This window comes from Chenopodium quinoa, unplaced genomic scaffold, assembly GCF_001683475.1.
Source record: "Chenopodium quinoa cultivar QQ74 unplaced genomic scaffold, ASM168347v1, whole genome shotgun sequence".
Classification (NCBI taxonomy): Eukaryota; Viridiplantae; Streptophyta; class Magnoliopsida; order Caryophyllales; family Amaranthaceae; genus Chenopodium; species Chenopodium quinoa.
The window spans coordinates 7,499,664-7,526,370 of NW_018742329.1; the positions used below are offsets into that span (position 1 = coordinate 7,499,664).

The window sequence follows — 26,707 nt, forward strand, 5'->3', positions numbered from 1 at the left end:
AAACACCTTTTTACTTCATTTTAATATTCTCTTTATAGTAAGCACTTTGTAGCCGATTCGTTTATAAGCGATCCGGTTCATAAACAATTCGGTTTGCAAGCGGTTCGTTTTATATACAGTTCGGTGCAAACGGGTTGTGGATGTTAACGGTTCGGTGTAAACGGTTTTTATCCCGGTTCAAACGGTTTCGAGTTGAAAGCGGTTTCGGGTTAGAAACAGTTCGGTTCTTTTTCGGTTCGGTTTGATTTCAGTTCGGTTTAGAACTGGTTCGGTTCATTAACGGGTTCGGTTCTTATACGGTGTAACGTTATTCGGGTCGGTTCGGTTTCGGGTTCATTCACATACGGTTCGGGTTGGTTTTTGGTTTCAAAAAAACGGTTTTTAATCAGTTCGGTTCTCATTTGGATCGGTTCGTTTCGGACAGTTAAACGGTTTCGGTTTGAAATTTGACAACAATAATAACAAGTGCTCCCTTTTATTTTAATTTTTTTTTTAAGTCCTACTAGAACTTGTTATAGTACTACTGATACTATTAATAATATGACCTACACTGTATATTTTACCATTGATGATATTAATAGTACTATTAAAGAGAACACTAAATAAGAACGTTTTATAATTAAGAGTAATAGTCACTTGTTTTCTAATTAATGGTTTTTAACGGTACTAATTATCACAACTCTACTACTTATATATCTAAATAAATTAACTTTTAGCTTAATAGCCCACCATGCTTCGCAATAATAATTATTTAACTAGAGAGTTTTGACCAATACCTGAACTTAGTCGACAATGGAACCTCCAGCGTTCTGAGCTTCCAGCTTTACCAAGGTAGCTAACCCCAACCCTGTCTTCCTTAGATCAGGCTCAGCACAGATCTAATTCATTTCCTATTTTAGATCGTAATCTCTAATTAAACAATCCTTACTGTGTTTATGATGGAATTTTTAACAGAAAGATAACTCATTTGATATATAAGGTTCAAGGGGATAACATTCCCTTCTTGAATGAAACTTTTATTTAATTTGAAAAGATTACAACACTCATATATTACAGCACACACAAACTGAAAGCTTAAACAGACATAAGCTGAACTAGAGTTTTCTCTACTTTAAGAGAGATGCAGAACCAATCTTTCTCTTAAGGTGAGTATCTTTCTCTAGAGGACTCTCTAAATCTTTCAGAGTAATTCTCTAGCTAACTCTTCCAACTCTGCCTTCACTTCTTGGCTTAAGTCCCTTTATATAGGGAAACAAAGTTACATAGGATCCTTATCCTGACTCAACAAGCAATTCTACACCATTGCTTTTTACTTTAAGACAGAAATAATTAGTAAAACGTGGCTACAGTAAAGATGCCTTGAATTATTGCTGGTGTGGGGTTAAGCATTCATAATTTCATCCAAATCATTTCTTATAGGCCTCCCTCACTATCTTTACTGTCTTCGTACATAGGATTCTCTCTGCAAAGGTCTGCAGCACATTTGGCTGCATACTCTTCATCCCAACTCATGAATGCTTCAAACAGAGCTCATAGCCTTCAAATGACAGAAACTTTCCACTTTCGATATCTTCTAAATATTTGTATATTGACTCGGTGTTGTTCATGCCATCTACTAAATATTCTTTCATCTCGTTAGGCGCCACAATTGTTGTGTTACCAACATGAAACGTGACAAGAGGAATTTCTTTCCTTTTTATAAAATCGTTAAGATATTGTGAAATGTAGAAAAATCCCAGTGCTCTTGCTTCAGTTGGATTTCTAACAGTCTTCTGACGAATTAGTATGGGATCTTTGCAACACCTCACTTCCCCAAATATTATCAAGTAATGCGGGGGACTAACTTTTCCTTCTTTAACTTTGATATTAGCACAATGCACCTTTACTCTTAACTGAAATTCGTCTTTTTTGTCATCACAATATTTTCGAACCTTGTTGAATGCGTACTGTTGGAACTTTGTAAGTCTTGGAAAGAAAGAGTCATTAGGAGTAGGGAATTCATAGAAATCATATACCACTCCATAATCCCAAGCCTTGTAATGTATACTAATGAATGGAGCATTCTTATCAAGAGGATATGGGTAGTTTCACAATGATGCAACTTTAGAGTTTTTGGGAAACTCTATTCTTTCTCCCCATAGATCTCGAAGATCAAAGAATTTACTGGACCTTGTAACCACCAACTTGTACCATGTCCTAAAATCGTTATCACTTATTTTGTTTAATATTGGATTTCGTACAGCAGGAATGAGGTGAAATAACATAATTGTTACTTCGAACATCAATAACCTTTGGATTGCCCGATGGCAACCCTTAATTAAACCATCTCGCGAACGTTGTTTTGCCGATATGATCAAGCCTTGCATTAAGGCCCAATTGGAGGGTGAAACCCGCTCCATTGCCTTTTCGGTCTCATCAATGAGAGTTTTCCTCTCTACATCCATCTTTTGAAGTTGGTATGCAGGAGGTTTTTGTGTAATATTGAGCTTCTTGGACGACATTAGCTAATTCTCTGGTCAAGCTGTCTGCCAAAGAATTCTTTGTTCCCTGTATATGTTCAACAGTAAAAGAGATTTGGTTAAGCCATAATTTCCAACACAGGAGTCTCCCTTGCGCTTGCATATTAGACAAATTCTTTTTAACAAAACCGAGTATGCCTTTGCAATCTGTTCTTATTAAGAACTGTTTAGGGGCTAAGAAGATTAAAAACTTCTCAATCCATCTAATGACTGCAAGGATTTCATTTTTCATTGTGGGATAATTTCACTCAACTATGTTAAAACTTCCACTGCTATATCTGCAAAGTCTTTCTCCTTCTTTTATTTTTAACACAGCACTCCAGTGCTCAATACTAGCATCTGTTTCAAGGATTAAATCATCTTTACTAGTAGGTAGTGTTAGTACAGGAAGATCTTTACACATAGCTTTAAATCTTGAACAATTTTGGAATCACTTTCCTTCCAGTTCCAAGTTATTTCTTTCTTGAGTTTTTGTTGCAATGACTTCCTTAATAAAGCAAGATTTTCTATAAAATCAGAAGCATAGGTTAAACATCCTAGAAACCTTTCTAGCTGTTTTCTATCTTCAATTTTATCAGGAAATTTTTCAATTATTTCTAGAATATGTTTTTGCAGTATTATTTGTCCTGCTTTAATTTCTATTCCTAAAAACTCAATTTCTTGTTTAGCATAAACACATTTATCTTTTCCAAGGATTATACCATGCTCTACACATTTTTGAGTTACTGCTTTGAGATCATTCTTATGTTGTTCTAAATCTTTTGAGAATATTAGAATATCATCTATATAGACCAAACAACAATGGTTAAGTTCTCTAAAAATATTATCCGTTCTTCTTTGAAATATTTGTGGAGCATTTTTTAATCCAAAAGGCATTACTAACCATTCATAATGCCCTTGAGGGGCACTAAATGCAGTTAATGGAATGCTTTCTTCTTCCATTTTAATTTGCCAGTAGCCACTCTTGCAATCCATTTTAGAAAACCATGTGGCTCCTTGTATTCTATTAAATAACACGGTTTTATTAGGAATGTAATAGCCATCAAAAACAGTATTATCATTTAGTTGTTTATAATTAATGACCATTCTAGTTTTACCTCTTTTTTCTTCTGCATGATTTCTTACCATGAATGTTGGACTATTATGAGGGCTTTTACTATTCCTAATTAGCTTTTTATTAAGCAATTCTTTTATTTGTTCATCAAACTCCTGAATATCTTGGTAGGTATAAACCATTTGTCTCACTCTAATAATCTTATTAGGATTTGTTAGAGTTATTTTAACAAATGCTTTATCCTTTTCCCAATGTTCTAAAGGATTTGTTGAATATAATTTTTCGCATAGTTTTTCTTATTGCTTATTTATATGATATATTAATGATGCATCACACTCAGAAATTCTAAGTGCAACCTCTCGTTGTGTAGGAGTAACCCTATCACCACGCTGGCTGCGCGTAAATTCCATTGTCTGATGAGTATAAGTCTTTGTTATTTTCTGTATGGGAACATAATGACCATTAATAGTAAAGATTATTTGATCAATAGTTTGAGTGCATGGAGAGTATAACCTTTGAAAATTATTTCCTATTATCATATCATGACTAGGCTGATCAGTTGCCCATAAAATAGGAATAACACATTGAACTCCTCCAATTTCTATTTTTAAATCTTCAATTATCTCCGTATGCATCATGACACTATTATTAGCAATTCTAACTTGCATAGGATTTTTGGACTTTTTCCACAAAAATTCTGGAAATAATGATCTGTTTCCAAAACATGTAGAACAACCACTATCAATATATGCACATAATTTATATTTATTATAATCTTCAATGCATATATCAATTGGTATATAAATACTATTGGGATTAGTACTGGATATTTCATTATAAGCTTCCATTTGCATATTAACTTCATCCTCATATACTGGTTCACTAACAGTTTTGGTTTTGTATCCAATTACCTTCCTTTTATCAATAGGATTATTTATATCTTTATTAATTTCGAAATTAGAACATGATCCCATTTCAATACTATGTCTTGCTGGTTGTTTTAAGGCCTTTTTACTTTCATATTTTTCATTTAGTTTCTTTAATAGAACTAGTATTTCTTCTTCATCCTCTTCCGGCTTTTCATCACCTTGTTTTTCATTTTTATTATTGTTGAATTTTGTCTACTTAGACTTGGTGTTCTAAGACTCAGATTTCTCTGTATTTTAGGTTTTGTATTCATTCCAATATGAAGTAGTCCTGATTCATCAATTAACATCTTACTTGATCTATTACTAACTGCAGGGTTCATAAAGAATTCTTCCTAAGTTTTTTCAATTTCAATTTCATTAGGATTTACCTTTATAAATGTAATTTTCTTCTTAGGACCTCCTCCTTGCTTATATTTCTGAGCATCAACTATTTGTCTCTTAAAAGATGAGTCTATAGTGTTTACCAACTTATAAACCACCTTCCATCTTAATTGTATAAGTCGTGTTCCTTTATGCATTTTCACTCCTTCTGTTAATAACTTAATAGCTAAAAACTTTGACGCAAAGGAATCCTCTAAGCTCACATAATATCTAGGTTCACATATATAGCTTACCGTTCCTTGACTTAAGTTACATGTGATACCACTAATTATTTGATCATTAAATTATTTATGTCTAATATCACAAATAAAAATCAAGCATTTAACATCCTTGCCAAAATCTTGTAATGGAGTTATGTATAATTGTACTGCACCAATACAAATATAGCTATAATTTCCTTTTTCTTTATGTTTTTTTTAATACTTTTCCAGTTTATGATATTAATTTCGGTTGTCTTTTGTTCACAATCTTCGATTACTATACTTCCTTCCATTTCTTCACATACATATTTAGATCTATTTTTAAAGAAAGAAGTTTTAAATATTTTATCTTTAGTAATCTGAGGAAAATTCTAGCTTTCTTTGTTTACTTGATCTAGGTCGTTATCCTCAAATGAATACTTAGCTCTTTTTAGTTGACCTATTGTCATTTTGCTTTTATCTTCCTCATTGTCATCTGATTCTGATTTTTCTCCTTCTTCTCCTTCCATCATGTTATTTATTTCTTCATAATTTTCATCTTCAAACTCAGCTCATCACTAACTTCAGGTTCTTCATTATACTCATTTTCCTCTTCTATGATTTCTACTATTCCTTTATTATTACTTAAAGTCAATTCTAAAGCCTCGTCTTCTAGTATTTCTATGCAATCCCAACTTCCTAAGGCTTCCATTAGTTTATGATTAGCTTTCTTACATTCATTAGCATAATGTCCTAATTCTCCACAAGACCAACACTTGCATGTCTTCTTTTTCTCAGGACAATATGTTGCCTTTCTGAAAAACCTACTTGGTTTTCTATATTTATGTTTATAATACTTTACTAGTAGAAAATATCATTTGGCCACCAGTTCAAAACCCCCCTATGCCACCGGTTTTGAACCGGTGGGCATTTGGGGGGTGGCAATAAACAGACTCAAGGCCACCGGTTCAAAACCGGTGGCAAAACCTTTCTCGCTTTTTTTTTGTAAGGGTTATTGGCACCGGTTCTTGCTCAAAACCGGTGCCTTTAATGGCAAAAAAAAAATTTTTTTTTTTTTTTTTTTTTGCATTTTTTTCACTTAAATTGATGTATAAACACTAATATATATATATATATATATATATATATATATATATATATATATATATATATATATATAAACTTACATATTTTTATAAAAAAGATGATGTAATATTACAATTTTCGTCCAAAAAATAAAATAAAATACAAAGTTACACGGCAGCACAGAAGCAGCTGCAACACAGAAGCAGCAGCAACACGGCAGCACAGATACAGCAGCAGCAGCCTTACGAGGCAGTAGCTGCACCAAAACAATCAGAAATTGCAATTAGAAATTAACAATGAATAAAAAATAAAATTGAAACTAAACCTGTAATATTCTTGAGAAATAATGTGGGATGGGACCAAGATAATAATCTTTAAATTAGATAATCAGAGATGGCAACAAGAACTAATACCCTTCAACAAATGTCTACTAATCAATACAATAATGTCCATATCATAACATCTGCTGGACCATGTTTCATATATTAACCATTACATTTGTATTAAAAGCATATGGTCATACCACCATACAGATATATTTCGATAGTTGTGAAATAATAAGCAACATGGGTTAGCAAGATAAATAATTCCCCATTAAAATGATCAAGCACACCTTAAGTTGAACTGTTCACACATATTTCCATGTCAAAACAGGTAGGTACGTAAGAAAGGTTCCCCAAGATATGTGGCACTCTGGAACTCCAATTTCACCAAAAGCCTCCTTTTCTTAATAATGCCTTCCTCTTTTATACTCGTATGTATCTTAGCAAGAGAACATAAGATAAATGAAACCAAATTGGAATTCTTTACACTGAGAAACACTCTCAAATATTTGGAGAGACTACTATATGCATAATCTAAATATCTCTAAATAGTAACATTCTCTTTCTCAGATGTCTCCTACAAAAAACATTCCAGTCAAGTTAAGAGGTTTAGGCTACAACTCATATGTCACCAATGTGCATTCGAATATGTTTTTGGCCATATATTTAGCTATTTCCTTGGCAAACTCCAAAGAAAGCAACTTTGGATAACTTCAAAAAACTACAAATTATGTGTGATAACAAGTTCTACACCATGAAACCTAGAGTCACTCACTTCCATTATGCCTATTAGAAGATAAAAACCATGTTTTGCCTTGTCATTACCTAGTATGACAAGGCAAAGAGGAATGTGACAGAGAGATCAGAGACATCGATACAGCAAAACGTGTTTACTGTGCACATAGTTATTATACTACCAACCTTCAATCACAATAAACAAGGAAATATCTGATCACATGGCCATAGCAAAATAAGAAACTCTATAGATGTTGTTGGAAAAGAATCATTGATACATTACAAGCACAAGACAGAAGCAGCAGCAACATGATAGCACAGATACAACAGCAACACAGGAGCAACACCCTGCGAGGCAGCAGCAGCTTGCAAGGCAGCAGTTGCAGCAACAGATGCACCAGAACAATCAGTAATTGCAATCACAAATTAACAATAAAAAAAATTAAGAAACAAAATTGAAACTAAACCTGTCCTTATTAAGCACACGCCTCGGAAATTACTTTTCCTGCAAAGAAGAAAAACACAGAAAAAGAGACCAATAACAATAGCACCAAATAAATGTAAGATTAGTGATAGAATCTATTTTCTTTCTCTACTTAAACTCTTCAACAACTAATTGAATAAAAAAACACTATGATATTTTTAATTACTATGGAATCAATCTCCACAATAGGTGAAGCATAGATATACACTTATGAAACAAATCACAAAAAAAAAATAATAGAAAAACAGATCAGGCAATAATAAAAGAACTGCACTTAGAATTCACAAAATATGCACTTACAAATATCACAATACAAACAAAAATGATAGTTACCAAACAAGCACTTTCAATTCGAAACACCAAAAGTATTACAATTTCAACAAACAAGATCACAGTTGCACCAAATCAAAAGCTAAACAAAAAGCAACAATAATCTAAATCATATCAGATATCACATATTTAAAAATGAAATTACATTAAAAGGTTAAATAAAAACTTACATTCCACCAACTCCTCCAATAACCTCCGAACTAATTGGATGAAATGGAAGCTCGCAAATTCCAACCTTAAAACACCAATCATTCAATAATTAACAGATACTCAATCATAATAACAATAATAAAAAAAAAATTTAAAAAAAAAACAAAATCTAATTCTAATTCAATCCTTTACGAAAATCCATCTAAAATAAAATTAACATGAGCAGTAATTTATAACCTTAACACCAATTTGAACATTTGAACCCTTTATGTATATGGTGTGGACAAGAAATAAGACCTTAAATATATGAACAGTAATTAATAAGAAAACCCAGAAGCAGCAGCTCTTATCTCGTCCAATTTGAACTCAATGAAACTCGGTTGAGACACACTTTCATCTTTCCCTCCGTTTTCTACAATCACCCAGAAATCAAAAATATATAAGCATCAAAACCCATCAAAGATTAAACTACAAACAGTTAAACAACATCCACAAACCTAATCTTTGATCTCAAAACATAATAGACCATAACTCCTCCTGGATCAGATCTAGCAACTAAAACCCAATCAAACCCATAATCCCCTTTACTCCCGATTCCAATTTAATCCCATTCATGTAACTTACTATTATTAGCTAACAAGAGGGACAAAATCGAACTCAAAATCAAACATCACATACAAACTCAAACCCAAACACAGCAACCACATCACAAAATCCAAAATATAACCTTATAACTCAATGAAATCGAAATCAAAATCAAAATTCATATTATCAGCTGTAAACACCCCCAAAAAAACCCACTAAACACTCAAAAACACCCAGAAAAATGCCATAAAAAATCGAAACATGTATGTCACACGTTAACACAACAACCTAATCAATTCCAAATCAATTCAAACAAAAAAAAAATCAGAATTTCAGTAAATTGAAGCCCGATCTGAACAAGATCCTAACCCTAAAAACACAATTCAGCAAAAAAAAAAATCGAAAACAATCGAAAAAATTACAAATACAAGTACCTTATTCTCGGATTTAAGTAGAGGACTCAAGAAGAGATAGAGAGATGGAGTGGGCTGGCGGATCGCGACCACCGTCACCATAATCACCTTGGCGCCATGAAGAGAACAACATGTTCATCAACCTCATCACAACATAACCCCAACTAATTCAATCAAACGCCCAATTCATTTCAATTGTTCATCATTAATCACAAAAAAGTAAATAAAAATCAGAAACCCTAGATCTCAAATCGAAGAGCACATACCTTCGTGAAGAATTCCACCACATCTGCAAAGATCTGGCACCGGTAAATAAAAATACCGTCAATTACGATGGTGGCGACAACATTCACCACCGCCGTCATCCTCAAATCCTAAATTCCCCAGTAGTGCTGCCAAGAGAGAAGTGAAAGAAAGAAAGAGTGGAGTGGCGGTAGATGGGGCGGTGGTAGATGGAGCAAGAGGAGGCAAGTGAAGAGAGAGAAAGGAGGGTTTGAGCAGAGAGAAGAGAGAGGAGACGAAGAAATCAAGAAGAGAGAGAAAACAAAGGAGAGAGTACGAGAAGAGAGAAGTAGAGATGAGGCGCGTTTTTTTTTTAACAAAACCATTGCTTCAAAACCTGTGGCCTTTACCATTTATGCCACCGGTTCGGATTGAACCGGTGGCAATTTAAATATATATAATCCTGCCCATTTTTTAAGCCACCGGTTTTCGAAAACCGGTGGCCATTGAGCGGTGCCTTTTTGTTTTTTTCTACTAGTGCTTCTTCTTATAGGTTTCTCCTCTTGATAGGTCAAATTTATTTTTCTTATAGTTTCTTCTTTTATTATGGTTTTTTCTTTCACATCCATAGTTTTTCGGAAATCCCAACAAGTGAGAAATTGTCTCTTCATTTGTTGAGTTCTTGCAACCTCTCTACACTTATTTTCAATCCATTTTCTTATGAAAGCAATTCTGTTACCTAGGGCATCCCTAGCTAAGAATCTCTCTCTCCATTCCTGATATTTTTCACTAATTTCTTCATTAAGGGGACTTGGTAATTTATCATAGAACATTCCAAGATTTGTTTCATTTTCGCCAATTTTATAATAATATGTTTCAAATTCCATAATATAGTCCTCGACATATTTCATATTACGAACTAACTTTCTTTGATATTCCATTCGTTTCTCATTAGGATCGGCTCTAGGACCAATAAATTCTAATTCAATGTATTGACATAACTGCCTAAACATTCTAGTAGGTGATTCACTAGCTCTTAATGCAGTTTTTACTTCTTCATCCATTCCATCGTACCAATCTTCTACACAGCCGTAGAGGCTATGTTCAATATAATTTAAGAAATTTTCTGAAGTCCATTCAGTATTTAAATTAAGTACACTACTCATACTCTTCTTCCATTGATCTAAAACGTCTTAGCTTGTCTATCTCTTACGCCGTCTAATTTAAGTTTATAACCAGTTTGACTTATGGGTTCAAGAGTCACTTCTTCTTGTTTAGGTATATGAGTAGGCATAACCTTGACACTAAACCGGGTAGTCTTCCCTGGTATGTATCTTGGTCGTGTGCAACTTCCTTCTCCTCGGATACCTAGGTCTTTGGATAACATTGTTTACATTAATGTTTTCATTAATAATTTCTTCTCCAACATCATTATTATCCATTACTCTTTTACCTAATTTGTTTTCGATCTTTTCTTGAACAACTTCTATGGGTAGAAAGTCTAGATCATTTAACTTCATTAATACCATTTGTTGATATAAATCTTCCTCTAAAGTAGCATAATTAGTTTCCTCTATTTCATTATCAGAAGCAATCCCTTTTTTAGAAATTAAGTTCATGATTTCGTCAAGCTTATTAAGGTCTTCTTCTTTGTCGAAGAGGACTTGTAATTCATTTAGTGTTTTCTCCTGAAGATGAGGGCTCATGTTTAGTTTCTTTATTCTTTTCTTGGTTACGTGGTAGGTCTATTAGGGAGTGTTACAGTAAACTTTTTATTTTTATCCAGATTTTGAAAAGGATATTTATATTTATATGGGACAATTTTTTCTTTATTTGGTGATACTTCTTTTCCAAATTGATGTCTAACTTCGTTTGTTAGAGCTAGTTGAACTTGTTTAACTTGTTCGTTTAGGCCGCTTACTTTTTTTATTAATATCGGTTGTGATTATTGATATCTTATTTTCTATATTAATACAACGAGCATGTATGTTATCAACTTCCGATCTTAATTCGCCAATTTGATCTACTATATAATTAAGGACTGGGCCAAAATTACTAGTATTTTCAGGAATGTGATAATAATGCTTAAAATCAGGTTTCTTACACTCAATAGAGGGCCTAGTATTCTCCAGTTTTACTTAATTATTAACAACTTAATTTAGCTTTTAACCGTATGGCTCTGATACCAAATCGTCGCAGCTACTAGATTATTAAGAGAATTTATAAAGATAAGAGAATTTATTAGCTTTGAAGACTATTTTCTTAAAATCTACTACTAAACACTGAATTTATATCTCTAGATAGTAATTTTATATTACTAGAACTATTAAGAATACCACTGAACATTGAAGTTTTTAAATTATTTTATTACTGAGAAATAGCTTAATATTACTGGATAAATAATTTGTGCAACTAAGGCTTAAAAATATGTCATTGTAGCCTGTAGTGATATTAGTTTGATTCGCAGTTGGACTCGTTAAATATTTTCTCGTACATAACAGTTATGCATTAGTACTTCCTCGGTTTATTGAATCAAGTAAATTCAAAAATAACACCGTAATAAAGCTGGAAAATTGATTATAACACCCAAAAAAAAAAACTTTGATTATAACACCACAAAATAACACCACTTAACAGATTCTTGGATGGAATTCGTTAATGGGACCTATAATAGACACGTGTCAATAGGCTATTGGTTTTAAAATTTAATTAATTTTAAAACTAAAACATAAAAAAAAAAACCCTAATTGGCTAACCCCAGCCCAACCCCATCACCAATACCGTACCCCCGCCAACATGCCCTATGCCCACCTTGACCGACGAAATCAGCCCAATCACCACCTCTTAAACCGGCGACTCCCCCTTTCCCCCTTCTCCCTGAAAACCATCCCAACACATTCAAACCACCCAGCCCATTCTCCCCCTCCTCGAAAACAACCCTTACCCTTTACCGAGAAATCTAAGTTTCTGGGACTTCGAAGGTCGATTTCGGCCGTTTTGAGGGCGGAGGGTAAGGCTGAAATTGACCTTCGAACCCCAAAGTGGTAAAATTCATGGTGGTTTGTATGTTAGGGTGGTTTCCAGGGAGAGAGAATGAGGTTTCGGCGACATTTTTGGTAGGGGAAAGGAGTTCGACGACATTCTGGGTACGGAAAGGGAGGCTGACGACGGTGATGATGTTGTTGTGGTTGGGCTTACGGCAATGAGGCTGGCCGGCGATGCCGCGTAGGAAGCCTGGTGGGTGGTAGCTAGTTTGGGTTTTAGGTTTTTTTTCTTTTTATTTATTTAGTTATTTATCTTTTTTGAACCAATTGACATGAGACACGTGTCTGTTAGGGGTCCCACTAACGGATTCCATCCAAGAATCCGTTAAGTGGTGGTGAAAGCAAATTTTTTTTTTTTGTGGTGTTAAAATCAATTTTTCAGCTTTTTTGTGGTGTTATTTTGCAAAATTTCCTTATTTTTACTGAACTGAAATTATTGTTTGCGAAACTTAAAATATTTTAACTAAACTAAAATTAATTTTATTGAAGTGAAATTATTTTTGCTGGATAGAAATTATTTTAATGAATTTCTATTATATTTCTTCTTTAAAGTTACTGATTTTTACTAAACTAAAATTATCTTTACTGAACTGAAATTAATTTTACTAAACTGAAAATATTTTTACTAACTGAACTTATTTTTACTAAACTGAAATTATTTTTATTGATTATTATTTTTTTAAAACGAACTTATGCGTATTCTCACTCCTTTGACAGAATTAAATATCACATGAAAATTATTGTTAAGAGTATGGAATTTTCAAATTAACACAAGAGCTTTATACAATGAAATGATCGATGTTGAATATAATTATAAAAAAAAAAAGCATACATATATAAAATAACATGTACTTATTCAAAAATAACATATATATATATATATATACACATATACATATATACATATATACATATATATATATACACATATACATATATATATACATATATATATATATATATATATATATATATATATATATATATATATATATATATATATATATATATATATATATATATATATATATATAGGTTGAAGATCTCAAATTGATAATAACTGGTGGTCATATGATTTTAGATAAAATTTTAAAAAGAATTTTAACATTATTTTTTTGGACGGAAAGAAAAGAATATTAACATTGATTTACCCAAAATAAAAATAATAATAATAATAATAATAATAATAATAATAATAATAATAATAATTACGTGTAGCTAGTTTTCCGTGAATTGGGGGGGGGGGTGATAGCTTTGACTAAATATACCTTGATTATCTTTAAATATACCTTGGTTATCTTTACCTAAAAAAAATTTGTTACAAAATTACAATATAATTAAAACATGATTTTTTTTTTTACCAAACTTGTGTATTAACATTTAATTTTTTAAAAATATATAGTTAAAATTATTAGATTCGAATTTCGACTTCAATCATAAGATGCATTTCGCATAACATTGGTGTCCGGTCATAACTTTTTTATGGGAATACAGAGTAGTTTTCTATTTTGATGAGTTTTGATAACCAAGTTATATTGTAGAAGATAAAATAATAATATGTATAATAATATTCCTATTTTTGATGATACTATAAAATTTACCATGTTGATTTTCTGCTGTATTAGTGTATTATTATACACATACTTCCTTCATTTTTTTTAGATGCAACACACCCTTTAGCGCGGTAATTAAGAAGCAAGTGTGGGGTTTACATGATATAATAAACTTTAAAATAGGATGAGTGGTTGTTAGGAGTGTAATTTAGTGGGCCATGTGCTTTAAATAAGGGAAATAGTATAGTTTTTCCCTAATTAACTTTCCTTTTATAGTGTGTTATAAGTATTGTAACATTTCCTTTTTAGGGAAGTGTTGCAAGTAAAAAAAAACGGAGGAAGTATATATTAGTGGAAATCAAGATTTGAAAGAAAAACGGTGAAAATGTTAAAGATTTACATAGTCAAATAAATAAATGAACCAAATTTATCTTTAAACTTTTAATGGTTTAGATTGAAAACATTAACAATGGGACAATGGCTTACATATTTATTGTAGTCAATAAATAGTTTCCACTAATTATAATTATAATATTACTACAGATTTGTTATAAAATATGGATTATTTTTGTATACGAAAATATACATAAAATACATACATGATATATTTTTTTAAATACTTAGTTTTTTTTCGATAAATTAAATATACAATGCATTTTTTAAGTTGAAATTCAGGTTTAACTTGTATAATTATAAAGTCAAATATAATAAACGAACAAGATTGATTCTTAATATTTAATGGGTTGAGATTAAAAACAACTACAATGGCTATATTTTATGTATCCACTGAAAAGTCTTCTTAACAAGATTATTTTGTACTTTAGTCTCCATTGACGAGCTTTGAATATCTCAAGTAAAAAAATAATAAATTGGCTTAGGGCCTGTTCATATTTACTGAACCGAGCTGAACTGAATTGATTGGAGCTGAACTGATTGGAGCTAAGCTGAACTGAATTATTTATGAGAGAAGGAAATTAGGAGTTGAATTGAACTGAACTGATTGGAGCTGAACTAAATGGAACTGAACAGAACTGAACTTATTGGAGCTAAACTAAACTGAAAATATGAACAGGCCCTTAGTTAAAAACAAAACGAAAATGCAGTTGTTTGAAAAAAGACGTAAATTGAATTATACGATTTTTTTTACTACAAAAAATATATCAGTTTCTTACTTCCCTTGAATCATAGTGATGTTTTTAACAAAATCTATTCTTAATTATCTCAAGTAAGAAAAAATCCATTTGGCCACAAGAAATAAAAATACACTTACATACCCAGAAAAAAAAAATGAAACGTGATATCATATTTTAAATTCTTGTTAATAGGGTGGTCCTAGATCATGAGTGGGTATCCATACCTTGTTAAGGTATGGTGAATGAGAGAGATGATCTTAATAAATTACATTTTTATCATTTTTTATCAACAATGACACCCTTGTTGATTAAATTAATGTTGGATTCAATATTTAAATGTTCTTATCAATTTACCAACAATGACACACATGGCCCACTTGCTCTATATAATAATACATTAATACTAGATAAGTTCTACTTAAACTCTTCACATCATGAGGTGAAATAAATAAAAAAATAAAGTTAAAAAATGAGTAAGGACCTGTTCCGATTTATTGAACTAATTTAAATTGTACTGAACTGAACTAAATAGAAATGAAATGAATTGTGTATGAGAGAAGAAAATTAGGAACTGAATTGAACTGGACTGATTGGAGCTAAAGTGAAATTATATTTTAAACAATACAAAAGTATAAGGTTATTTCAGATTATTTTATCCGTTTTTAGTACTCTTGACTAGATTAATTGTCATTCTATCTTTCCAAAGTCTCATTAGATTAATCATGATCGTCCTTGTTTGGAACGAAACCCCGTTATCTTAATTTAGAGATACGCAAAATTTAAAACATAAGCTCGCATGTACGTAGTACGCAACAATGAATACAAATAGGTGGTCCCAAACGACTACTAGTTAGTCCCAAAATAAAACGTTAAAGATCAATCTGTCTTTAGTCGAAGGATAATTATCAAAATCCATACACACAAGAATCCTATCAATTTCGATTAGTTCTATTGTTTGCAACGGATTACTCTTGTATAGAACAAAACTCACAACCCATTGAGCATACATAAATTTCACTTTTAGATATCCCTTATTTAATCTTGGGGATACCCAAATTTTGAATTAACATTAAAGATAAGACATTATATATCTATCTTCAACCTTATTGTTTGGTTTAAAGTGCCAAGTAATGATTGAGCATTCTCATTGTGTTACGGTAGATGAATTATATAATTTTAAACAAAAACGTTTAAAAAACTGAGTGTACATTAACTTACTTTGTGGCGCAGGAAGAAAAAAAAAAAGAATTATGGGCAATTTTTGATAGCTTATGGGTAGCTTTTATGTTCTTTTTTTATCTAACCAATTTTCCTTATGGGTAACTTGTCGTTTTCATATGTTATATTTTTATCTTATCAATTTTTTAATTCCTTTAATGGTAAACATATATGATCAGAAAATGAAAACATAAAGAAAATAAATAATAATGAACGGTTGGAGAACTACGTACCTAATTTGATTATATTAACTTTCAAATATTCTTTATTGGGATTTTATAATATATATTTAATTGAGATTGCCTAATTTGATTGTAATAACCTTCAAATATTCTTATTTGGGACTCTATAATTCTTAGTTGGGATTGCCTAATTTGATTGTAACGACTTTCTTATTGGGACTCTATAATACTCCGTAGTTGATTGGGACTGCCTAATTTGGTTGTAATAAAGTTCAAATATTCTTGATTGAGACTACATAACACTTATTGAGTTATTGGGATTTCCTAATTTGATTGTAATAATAATCGCATATATACTATATTAATTGGGACTTTATAATACTTAATTGGGACTGTCTAGCTAATTTTTATTGTAACCTTTATATATTCTTGATTAACACTACATAATACTTATTGAGATTGTCTAAATTGATTGTAATAACCTTTACAAAAAATTTGTTGAAAGATATTGAGACTATATAATATTTAATTGAGATTGCCTAATTTGATTGTAATAACCTTAAATATTATTTATTAGGAATGTAATACTTAATTGGGACTTCCTAAATTGGTTGTAATAACCTTCAAATATTCTTGATTGAGACTACATAACACTTGTTGGGACTGCCTGTAGGGAATAATTTCAAGCGTTTAACCCCCTAGTTTGAACCCCACTGTGATCATACACTAAAGTACAGTGGCGTCCAAAAGGGAAGAAGATAGAGCAAAAGAGCCGCCAACAAGTTTTAGGAACTTGAAAACCGTTCACAGGGTGAAGGTTACACCCCTTAACGATCCAAGAGATCGTCAACTCCATAAGGTCTAGAACCAAATAAGGGTTCGGGGATGAAGGTACAAATCCAACCTAAAAGAGATTGAACCTGCCCTAATAATAGGGCTCTACTTTGTTCAGATCGTATTCATGTGCGCTTTCTAATTAACATGCAATCAATATGATTAACCCTAAACTTGTTTATCTATGTTGGTTGAATTTAATGCACAAACAAACTATTATTGGCGATCACTTGAAATTATAATCAAATTAACCCTAACAAGTTTATTAATTATCTTATTAAGCGTGATTACAAATATAAAATTCCCTTTAAACATGCATAAAAGGTGTGATCAAGCAATAACAATAAAATCATCAAGCAACATAATAATAAATAAATATCATGATAATAAAATTATAATCATCATATTAATAATAATTAAATAATTATCATAATAAAACAATCATCATCAAAATAACAATATTCATAATATTCATAATCATTATAAATTATAATCACAATCATGTTAATATTAAAGCATAATAATAGCAACATCCTAGGCATGATACTAACAAGATTAATAACAAACCCTACCATGTCACTAAGCAATAAAAATCAAATATTTAACCCTAACATGATACTAACAATCATAAATATTAGGAAGAACATAGGAAGCATCGTAACAATCATATTTAATATTAAAAGTTACCCTAGACATGATACTAGGAATATCATAATAACAATTTAAACATGATATCTACATCATAACATCAATAAATCAATTAAAGTACTTACTTTGATGCCTCGTACCTCTTTCTAATAACAAAATACACACGTTAGTAACTTCAAGGAAAATAATAAAACCAAACAATTAAATTAAATAATTGAAATAGAGATTTGGGACCAAACCCTCAGAAATTAAAACCTTTCACGTCTAGGGCCAAGACAACTTCGAATATGGCTAGGTGTTTCTAGATCTTGTGAATGCGGAATTTTGTATGTAAAAGCAAGGTTTAGAAAAGAGAGAGAGAAATGGATGAATGAATGATTAAGGAAATCTTGATGAGAATTAACGAATGAAAGAATAAGAATTGAAAAGAATGAGAAAGAATTGAAAACTGATTGTAGGTGAATGAAAACGGAGTTTTTAATACGTTATTTATAGAGAAATCAGCCAAAAAGATAAAATTACAAAATAGAGCATCTGGCGCACCTAAAACAAAGCATCTGGTGCACCTAAAACAGAGCTGACGCAGCTAAAACAGAGCTGGCGCCAACTCCAGCTAATTGGCACCAGGCGCCAATGCCAGCGCCAGGCGCCAGGTCCTAGGCGCCAATGGCGTCAGGCGCTAGTCCTGTTTTTGATGCGTTTTCGAAAATCAGATAAATTTGCCGTACTGGAGGATAAAATCGTATCTTTTCCTCGAAAATGCTATTTGATTTTAATTAAAACTCTGAAAAGTCGACAAATGTCAATTTATCAATGTTAATTGAATTAGGAATGAAAAGAACCTTCTAGAAGAATCTAGAAGACTAAAACCATTTCTAATTGCACTAGGAATGATAAATCATATTAGGCCATCCCTTAGATCATTGGGCCGCATATAAGGCTTAAACCGGGCCCAGTTTAGTAAATTGACCATAACTTCCTCAATATTTATCGAAATTGGGCTTATAATATATCGTTGGAAAGCTCTTGTCAAGCCCCATCCAATTACACTACTATTGGACCCATATCATGGACCAACCAAACTGGATTGGCTGTTTTCTTAAAAATAAGTTTTCAAAAACAGAGAGAAGAGAAAATAAATTAAAACTATCCGCAACACTAGACTTTCCACACTTTCGCTTCATTCGATTATGATTCGACGTGAAAGGTACTCATCACTGGGTTTGGTTTTTGGGGAGACACAAATGGGTGTCTACACTGCCTAATTTGATTGTAATAATAACCGCATGTATACTATATTAATTAACACTCTACAATACTTGGGACTGCCTAATTTGATTGTAAAAACCTTTATATATCTTGATGGCGACTACATAATACTTATTGGAACCACCTAATTTGATAATTACGCATTGAGAGCATACCCTTTTATTTTGTTTTAAATTTATTTATTTGGGATTACACTATAATCGTTTAGACATTCTAATTACATTATTATTATTAGGGGTGAGCATGAGACGGATACCCGTACTGTTAGTACAAACGGTTCAGATAACCGAAAACCAATATCACTAAAAGTACCCGGGTTTTCGGAACGGTGTTATCGAGTATCCAAAGATATCCAATAGTGAAAATTAAAAATGTAGTTATTATGATATCATTTAACACCAATTAACAACAATACCACATGATCTTGGCCAAATTATTAATAATATTACTAATCATTGACATTATAAAGTGATTACTCGTATGAAGTAAGGTCAGAGTTTATATTTTGGAAAAATAGATTAAATAGGTAATAAAAACAAAAAATCGCTTATCGGGTCGGATCAGATAACCGTTAATTTTAAAATGATACCCAATCCTATGAAATCAAAATGATGGTCTATTACAAGATTTTCTTTAATAAAGAGTCCATATATATATTCCGTCTAGTATTTTTATTAAATTTTTTTATATTGACTTTTTACTATTTACATGTTTATTTTGATCATAAATACTGTATAACTTTGTATATTATTTTTATCATGGAGATATCTTTCAAATATACTTAATTTTATTTTTATTTTTATTTTATTGAAACAATTTATAATTTTATTTTGTAGACACTTTTTTAGTCGTAAAATCAACTATATATTTAAAGATAATTAGATTACAATTGTGGAATTGAAGTTGTATATTAGCAAATGTAGAAATATACTGTAGTTATTTAGAACAATAAAAATTAAAGATGATACATAGGATATAAGATAGGTTATATGTGCATTTTTTATGTTTGGATAAAGCTGTAAATTTTCTATGTTTGGATAAAGAATAATAAGAGTTTTTTTTTTTTTTTGAGGAACAATAATAAGAGTATTATTATTGTAGGGAATTATAGGTACTACGCAGCGGAAATAATCATGAATCATATTCATACAGTACCTAATCCCAGGATCTAATGCATAACACATAAAGAACATATAATCGTACCTTTGAAGCGTGATTCCACGTGCGATCGAGCAAGAACAATGGGAGATAAAGAACCTCAAGCGTGATTCCTCTACTTGGTCCACGGGCACAGATTAAGACCTCCACTAATGCTAGTTAGTTGCAATTGAACCCTTCAATTGACCTTCTATGGAGAAGTGCGAGCAACGAACCACCACACGCGCCACCAAGGTGGCCGGCCGTACGGACGAGGGGAGGAGAGAGAAAGCCGTGAGTTAGAGAGAGGAATTAGGGTCTTTGGAATTGGTTGCCTTGATGTCAAAATACACTGTGTGTGAATTATGACTTCCTGGTTGCAACCCTAGGCATGGATCTTATTTATAGATCTCATCTCTAAATAAGAGCCCATGTCAAAAGCCCAATACTTAATTCCAATTTAACTATGCTAGCCCAATCCATTTCATGATTAGTTAATTGCTCATGAGGCCCATTAATGGGCCTCTAACTTGCTTAACCCAATACCCTTGTGTGTGACCTCATAGGATCCATTCTAGCGGGCTTTGGACCATTTGACTAGCCCAAAGATCATCTCTCATAGTCTAGCAACAGATGATGACGCCCCAAGAGAACGAACTTATTATCTCCATAATAGTGATCCTTGATATATCTAGTAATTGCATTTATCGAAGACACAATTCCTTCAATTATCACTTTTATCGAAACAATTAAATTTAGGAAAAGATATATTTTTGAATTAATAAATCAATTAAATTTAGGAAAAGATAATTTTTTAACTTTTTTTTTTTAATATATTTCCTCCTTAATTTTTTTTTTGACAGGATATTTCCTCCTTAAATAACTCTTCTTTTTCTCTAAAAAAAAACTTCTTTTTTTTTCTTAAAAAAATAACACTTATTTAATTTCAGAATTTTTGTTCCTAAAAAACAAATAAAAATCTATTTTAATAGTTACCTATTTTTTTTTAACGTAAATCTCTATAATTTCAGTTTTTTTGTTAATTAAACAAGTAAATCTATTTTAATATTTTACCTAAAATCATGCCATCACCTTCTCAATTTAATTTTATAACCTTTGAGACCTTCAACCTTCAACAATGGCATATTGTTTACATTTTAGAGTATCAAAATACAATAATGGCGGATATAATAAAACATGTAACTAAATTAATAAAATAAAATCATAAAACATAATACTCCGTACATGCTTATTCGAAAGAAATATGTATAAAGTTAACAAAGAGTGAATAAAATACCTATTCTTCGAATCACATTACTATAATTGATTAATACAATTAATATGTCTACAATTGAATTGAATAATTCAAATGATTATGTACTGTAGTTAAATTCACAAATTCATCGATATAAATTTTTGGTTGAAGATGAAATGTTTAAGGATGAAAAAGACATAGGTTGAAGATCAAGTTCAATTGTAATGTAAAAGATGATTTAAGGTTGAAAATGGTATTTTTACAATTTGATTTTTTTTTTCTTCTGATTTTAGTTAAAAGAAATTATATGTGGTAAAAAAATTTATCTAGTAACCAAACAAACTATTGATGACAGTGTAGCATAGGTGTTGAATTAGATGGCTGAGATTAAATAAATATATATCAATGGTTCAGATTTAGGCCACGTTTGGTAATTAGCGTTTTAATAGCTTTTTGGTTAGCTTTTGGCTTTTTTAGGTGGTCAAACAGCCAAAAAATGTGTTTGGTAATTGGCTTTTTACTCAGCGAAAAAGCTGGCTTTTAAGCTAAAATGAAAAAGTTGCTTTGAATAGCTTTTTTGTTGGCTTTTGGCTTGTTGGCCCACAAATTATCTAATAAACAACCAACAATTAATTTACCAAAGACTTTTATAAACAGCCAGCTTAAACAGCCAATTTCAAAAGCCATTATAAACAGCCATACATTCCAGCTAGTCAAACAAGCCAAGTGAACCAGGCAATGCAACAGCCAACTGCCAATTGCCAAACAAGGCCTTAGTCTCTTATTGTAGTCGACCATAGTCGTCCGTAGTCGACAACTACGCTAGAATTTTTAATATATATATATATATATATATATATATATATATATATAAATATAAGTTCACATCAAAATAACATGAATTTTATTAACCTACAGAAATACCTTGTGCATGGCATTCTAGGGGTTCAAAAGAAATTGCGTACATCAATCTCTCGCCGTTAACATTTAACTCCAAATAATTTTTTTTGTTTTCCATTTTATTTTCAATGATGTTTCCCTTACATTTTTTTTTTACTTTGCCTTTTACACTAGATACACTTAATAAAATGTTTTTTTTAAGGTCATAGGTCAAAATTTATAAAAATATTCTTCAATATATCGACCACACACCTATGTGACCTATCACGTGCACATAACTAGACATAAAAAAATAAAAAATAAAAAAATAAAAAAAAGAGAGAAAAGTACATGAAAGTAGGTGAGGGCACAAATAATAAGAAGAAATGTAAGGGTAGTGCAATAAATAAAGACAATAATAATAATAAGGATTTTTTTCGATATTTCATAGTGTCTAAAAAAACAAGATTTTGGAACAACCCAAAAAAGAAATTTAGAATTGTATTATGGGACGGAGGGAATAATATTAGATACTCTCTCTATTTTAAAAAAATGTCCTAGAACTATCTTATGTTTAATTATCATTAAGAACAGAGTATAATCATCGAAAGAAGATAATCGAAAAATATACAAATTTAAAAATAATCACATGAATTTTATGCATAAAAAAAAAAAAAACCCTACTTTATGCTAGATTTAGACATTAAATTATCTTTTCTAGTGTTAACCACCCATTTTTCATGCACATGACCACTAAACACACATACATTTCATCTACACAATCAAACACCACCACCGACCCCCAAACATCTCCAAAATCCACTCAATTCCGTCAAAACCACTTAAAATTTTCCGAAATTCATCACGCCTCACCAAAATTCCACAACCCTAACTCTTTATAAACCACTCAACCACTTCCATAACCACCCTCCTACACTTAGAAATCATTTTGATGAAAGATCATAATTGTCACATAGAGATGAATCAAATAATATCTCTCAAGATTTAAATTTAAGAAAATTGATGCTACCAACCCTAATTATGGATCTTCTTTTTTACACGATCCTAACTATCGATTAACTCATGGTGTAACCCCGGGGTTCTTTTTTAGAAAAGTCCCCAACTTATTATGATCGGCTAAATCGGCCAAAAGTGTCACGTGTTATATAACATCTTTGTCGTCATTTTTAAAATTTTAGCACGACATTTAGCAAGTGTGCTTAGTCGTGGGTCAGTTCTAGAAAGGCACATGCACTTGGGTTTAACATGTGACACAACCTAGTGTGATCCATAGCCATCTTTAATTTAAATGGTATACCAAGTATAGTATAGTATAGTATGGCCATATTCTTTTCAAGTGTACTTATTCAAATAATGTTCAATGAAGATAACTTCAATTTAGTTAAATATAATTTCACTTCAGTTAAATTAAGGGTCTGTTCTCATTGACTGAAGTGAGTTAAACTGAACTGAACTTATTAGAGCTGAATTGAAATGAACTGAACTAAATATTTTATGAGAGAAGAAAATTAGGAGTTGAACTGAACTGAACTTATTAGAACTTAACTGAATTGAACTGAAAATAATCTGATGAAAACAGGGCCTAAATTCAGTTTAGTAAAAATAAGGTTTAATTATTGAAAATTAGTCTTTTAAAGAACAAAAACAAAAATGAACCATTAAAAATAAGTTTAATCCATAACATTAATTAATTTCAGTTCACATTAAAATTTTATTTTAGCAAAAAAACGTGAAGAAAAGCCTAAAACTAATTAACCAAATACAACCCCATCCAAGTTTTGCCAAATTTTGGGAAGATTTTTTTTGGGTTCAGGCTATCCCGACCTAATAAATTACTCCCTCCATCCCAGAATGATTGGCACGATGACTTTTTACATTATTCATATATTAATTTGACTATGTTTTTTTTTAATTAACATAATAAAAATAAAAAATATTTTTTATCATAAAATATGTTGTTAGATAAGTATTGATATAAAGTTTCATAATATAACTTTTTTTTTCTTTAATATTTAATTATATTAAAAAATGTCAAAATAGTGCATTGACATGTGTAAGTTTGAACGTCTCAATTACTGTACAACAAATAAAGTGGGTTACAATTTACAAAAACTTTTGCATGCCCCTGGATTACAATAATTTTATTGTACATCGAACATTTTGTGAAAAATGACCTTTTTTTCTTACAAAAGTGACCCATATTTTCACAAAAGTGACCCTTGTTTATTTACAAAGTGACCTATATTTTCACAAAAGTGACACTTTCTTTTCACAAAAACAGAATATCAAAATCAAAAAAATAAACACAAAATGCAAAAGTTTTTGTTCTATAAATATGCTTGATCACTAATCTAACATTCATACAACCAACATTATTGAGTAAGACTAAATGAAAGACTAGCATTCAACAACCAACATATAAACAGGCATGGAAAGTAGAAAAGTTATATATAAAAAAAAAAGAGTGAATCTATGAGAATCAAAAAGAGCACCAAAAGGCACTCTGTTTAATCATCGTACTGAACTTGTATTCGTTGGGGATATGAGTATCCAACATCCTAACAGTCAATATGAAGTTGAATTTCGAAATTGGGGGGGGGGATTCTTGGGAGCATAGGCGGATCTAGGAGGGGTTCAAGGGGGTTCATTGAACCCCCAGATTTTTTGAAAAAAAATTATAAGTTTTGATTTTTATTTTTTAAAAAAAAAAGAAAAAAAAATAAGGTGAAAACAAATTTTTGTGAATTAAATAAACTAATATGTAACTCTGGCACATTGGTAAGGGAGTGACTAATAGAGTAGTAAGGCTCCTCTTGATCATGGGTTCGAGACTAGCCAACTTCATTTTTTTTTTTTTTTTCCCTTTTGATTTCTTCCTTTGTTCTTCCTGAGTTAGTCCATAGTTGGGTCAATAATTTTAGGAGTAGTATGTTGGTCATTTTGTTAAGTTAGAGAGTCAAAAGAATTTAGAAGTTAATGAGTTTATTTAGTGGGTTTAATCATGGCATTATACTTTCAGTTTTTTAGCTTATTATGTGTTGTTTGTTAGCCTACATATACGGCTCTTGTATTTGGTTAATTAAGCATGAAGAAATATTATTGAGTTCTTTATTTTACTTGCTTCATACTTATCTAATATTATTATTGTTTTTATCCTTTAGTACGTATTAGTTTCAACAGTCCTCTTATTCCTCTACTCCTCTTAATTCTTAAATCTTTATTTGTTTGTAAATTAGTGATAATTAGATTAATTATTGATTTGTTTAATTAGTTTGGATATATTGTTGACGTACAAATTGAATTTAGAAACTTAGAATTTAAAATTTTTACTTGGTCTTTTAATTGATAATTAGAAAAATTTTACATTGTCAAATTTATGTTTATTGGGGACTTGGGATTTTTGTTTTTCGTGTAATATTGATTTTTTGCAATATAAATATAGATTTATCATTTATAGTAGTAATGTTTTAGCACGCTTTTAAAGTATAAAACTCGAAGAATGCTTTTGTAGGGTTTTTTTTATTATTTTTTTTTATTATTTTGTAACCGTTTAATCCATCCATTTGTAATAAAAAATTTGAACTTATATATTGAATATTTAATTAATATATGAGCATCGTTTGTTTTTTTAAGATTCCGAACCCACAGTTCAGAATTTCTGGATACGCCACTGCTTGGGAGAAGCTAAGGGAGTTTGATGGTCGGCAGCTGGGAGTGGCAACATGGTTGGTGGTTTGGCGGCGGGTGTTTTTCTCGGCGGTGGTGCGGCTGATTTCGGCTGTGACTCCATTGCTTAGAGATTGATGAAGTTGCCCAACTCGATTTACACTAATTTAGTGTAAATCGGATGTTATTAAATATTTGTGTACAATTTAATTGTTTTGAATGTTAGATGTGTTTTTATGTTGTATTTACCAAAATAAACTTAAAGGTTGTAACCCATGACATGGTACTTTTGTTGATTGTATCTCTGGTATATTTTCCAAAAATGGATATATTTAATCATTCTGAAATTTTCTAAAATTAACGAAAAACAACATTGCGTTATTATAGGACACAGAGGTAATACAATAACCAAATCCTTATGTAATTGTTTGTATCCTTTGTCTAAAAAAAAAAAAAAAAAAATCCTTGACCTTGCCAA

The 26,707-nt window shown here is 31.0% G+C and overlaps 1 long non-coding RNA gene across 3 annotated transcripts; it reads right to left on the minus strand.

The window, feature by feature from the left end:
* Positions 1–6,241: 6,241 nt before the first annotated feature.
* On the minus strand, positions 6,242–9,817 carry LOC110691518. 3 transcript variants are annotated; one of them, XR_002505314.1, is made up of 6 exons: positions 9,435–9,817; positions 9,190–9,332; positions 8,468–8,582; positions 8,191–8,255; positions 7,674–7,711; positions 6,242–6,404 (listed from the first exon to the last, which is right to left on the minus strand). It is a non-coding gene; the product is annotated as an uncharacterized LOC110691518 (long non-coding RNA). The 3 variants fall into 3 exon arrangements; XR_002505315.1 differs by lacking the exon at positions 6,242–6,404 and having other exon boundaries at positions 7,109–7,711; positions 9,190–9,311; positions 9,435–9,816; XR_002505313.1 differs by lacking the exon at positions 6,242–6,404 and having other exon boundaries at positions 7,109–7,711; positions 9,435–9,814.
* Positions 9,818–26,707: the final 16,890 nt, after the last annotated feature.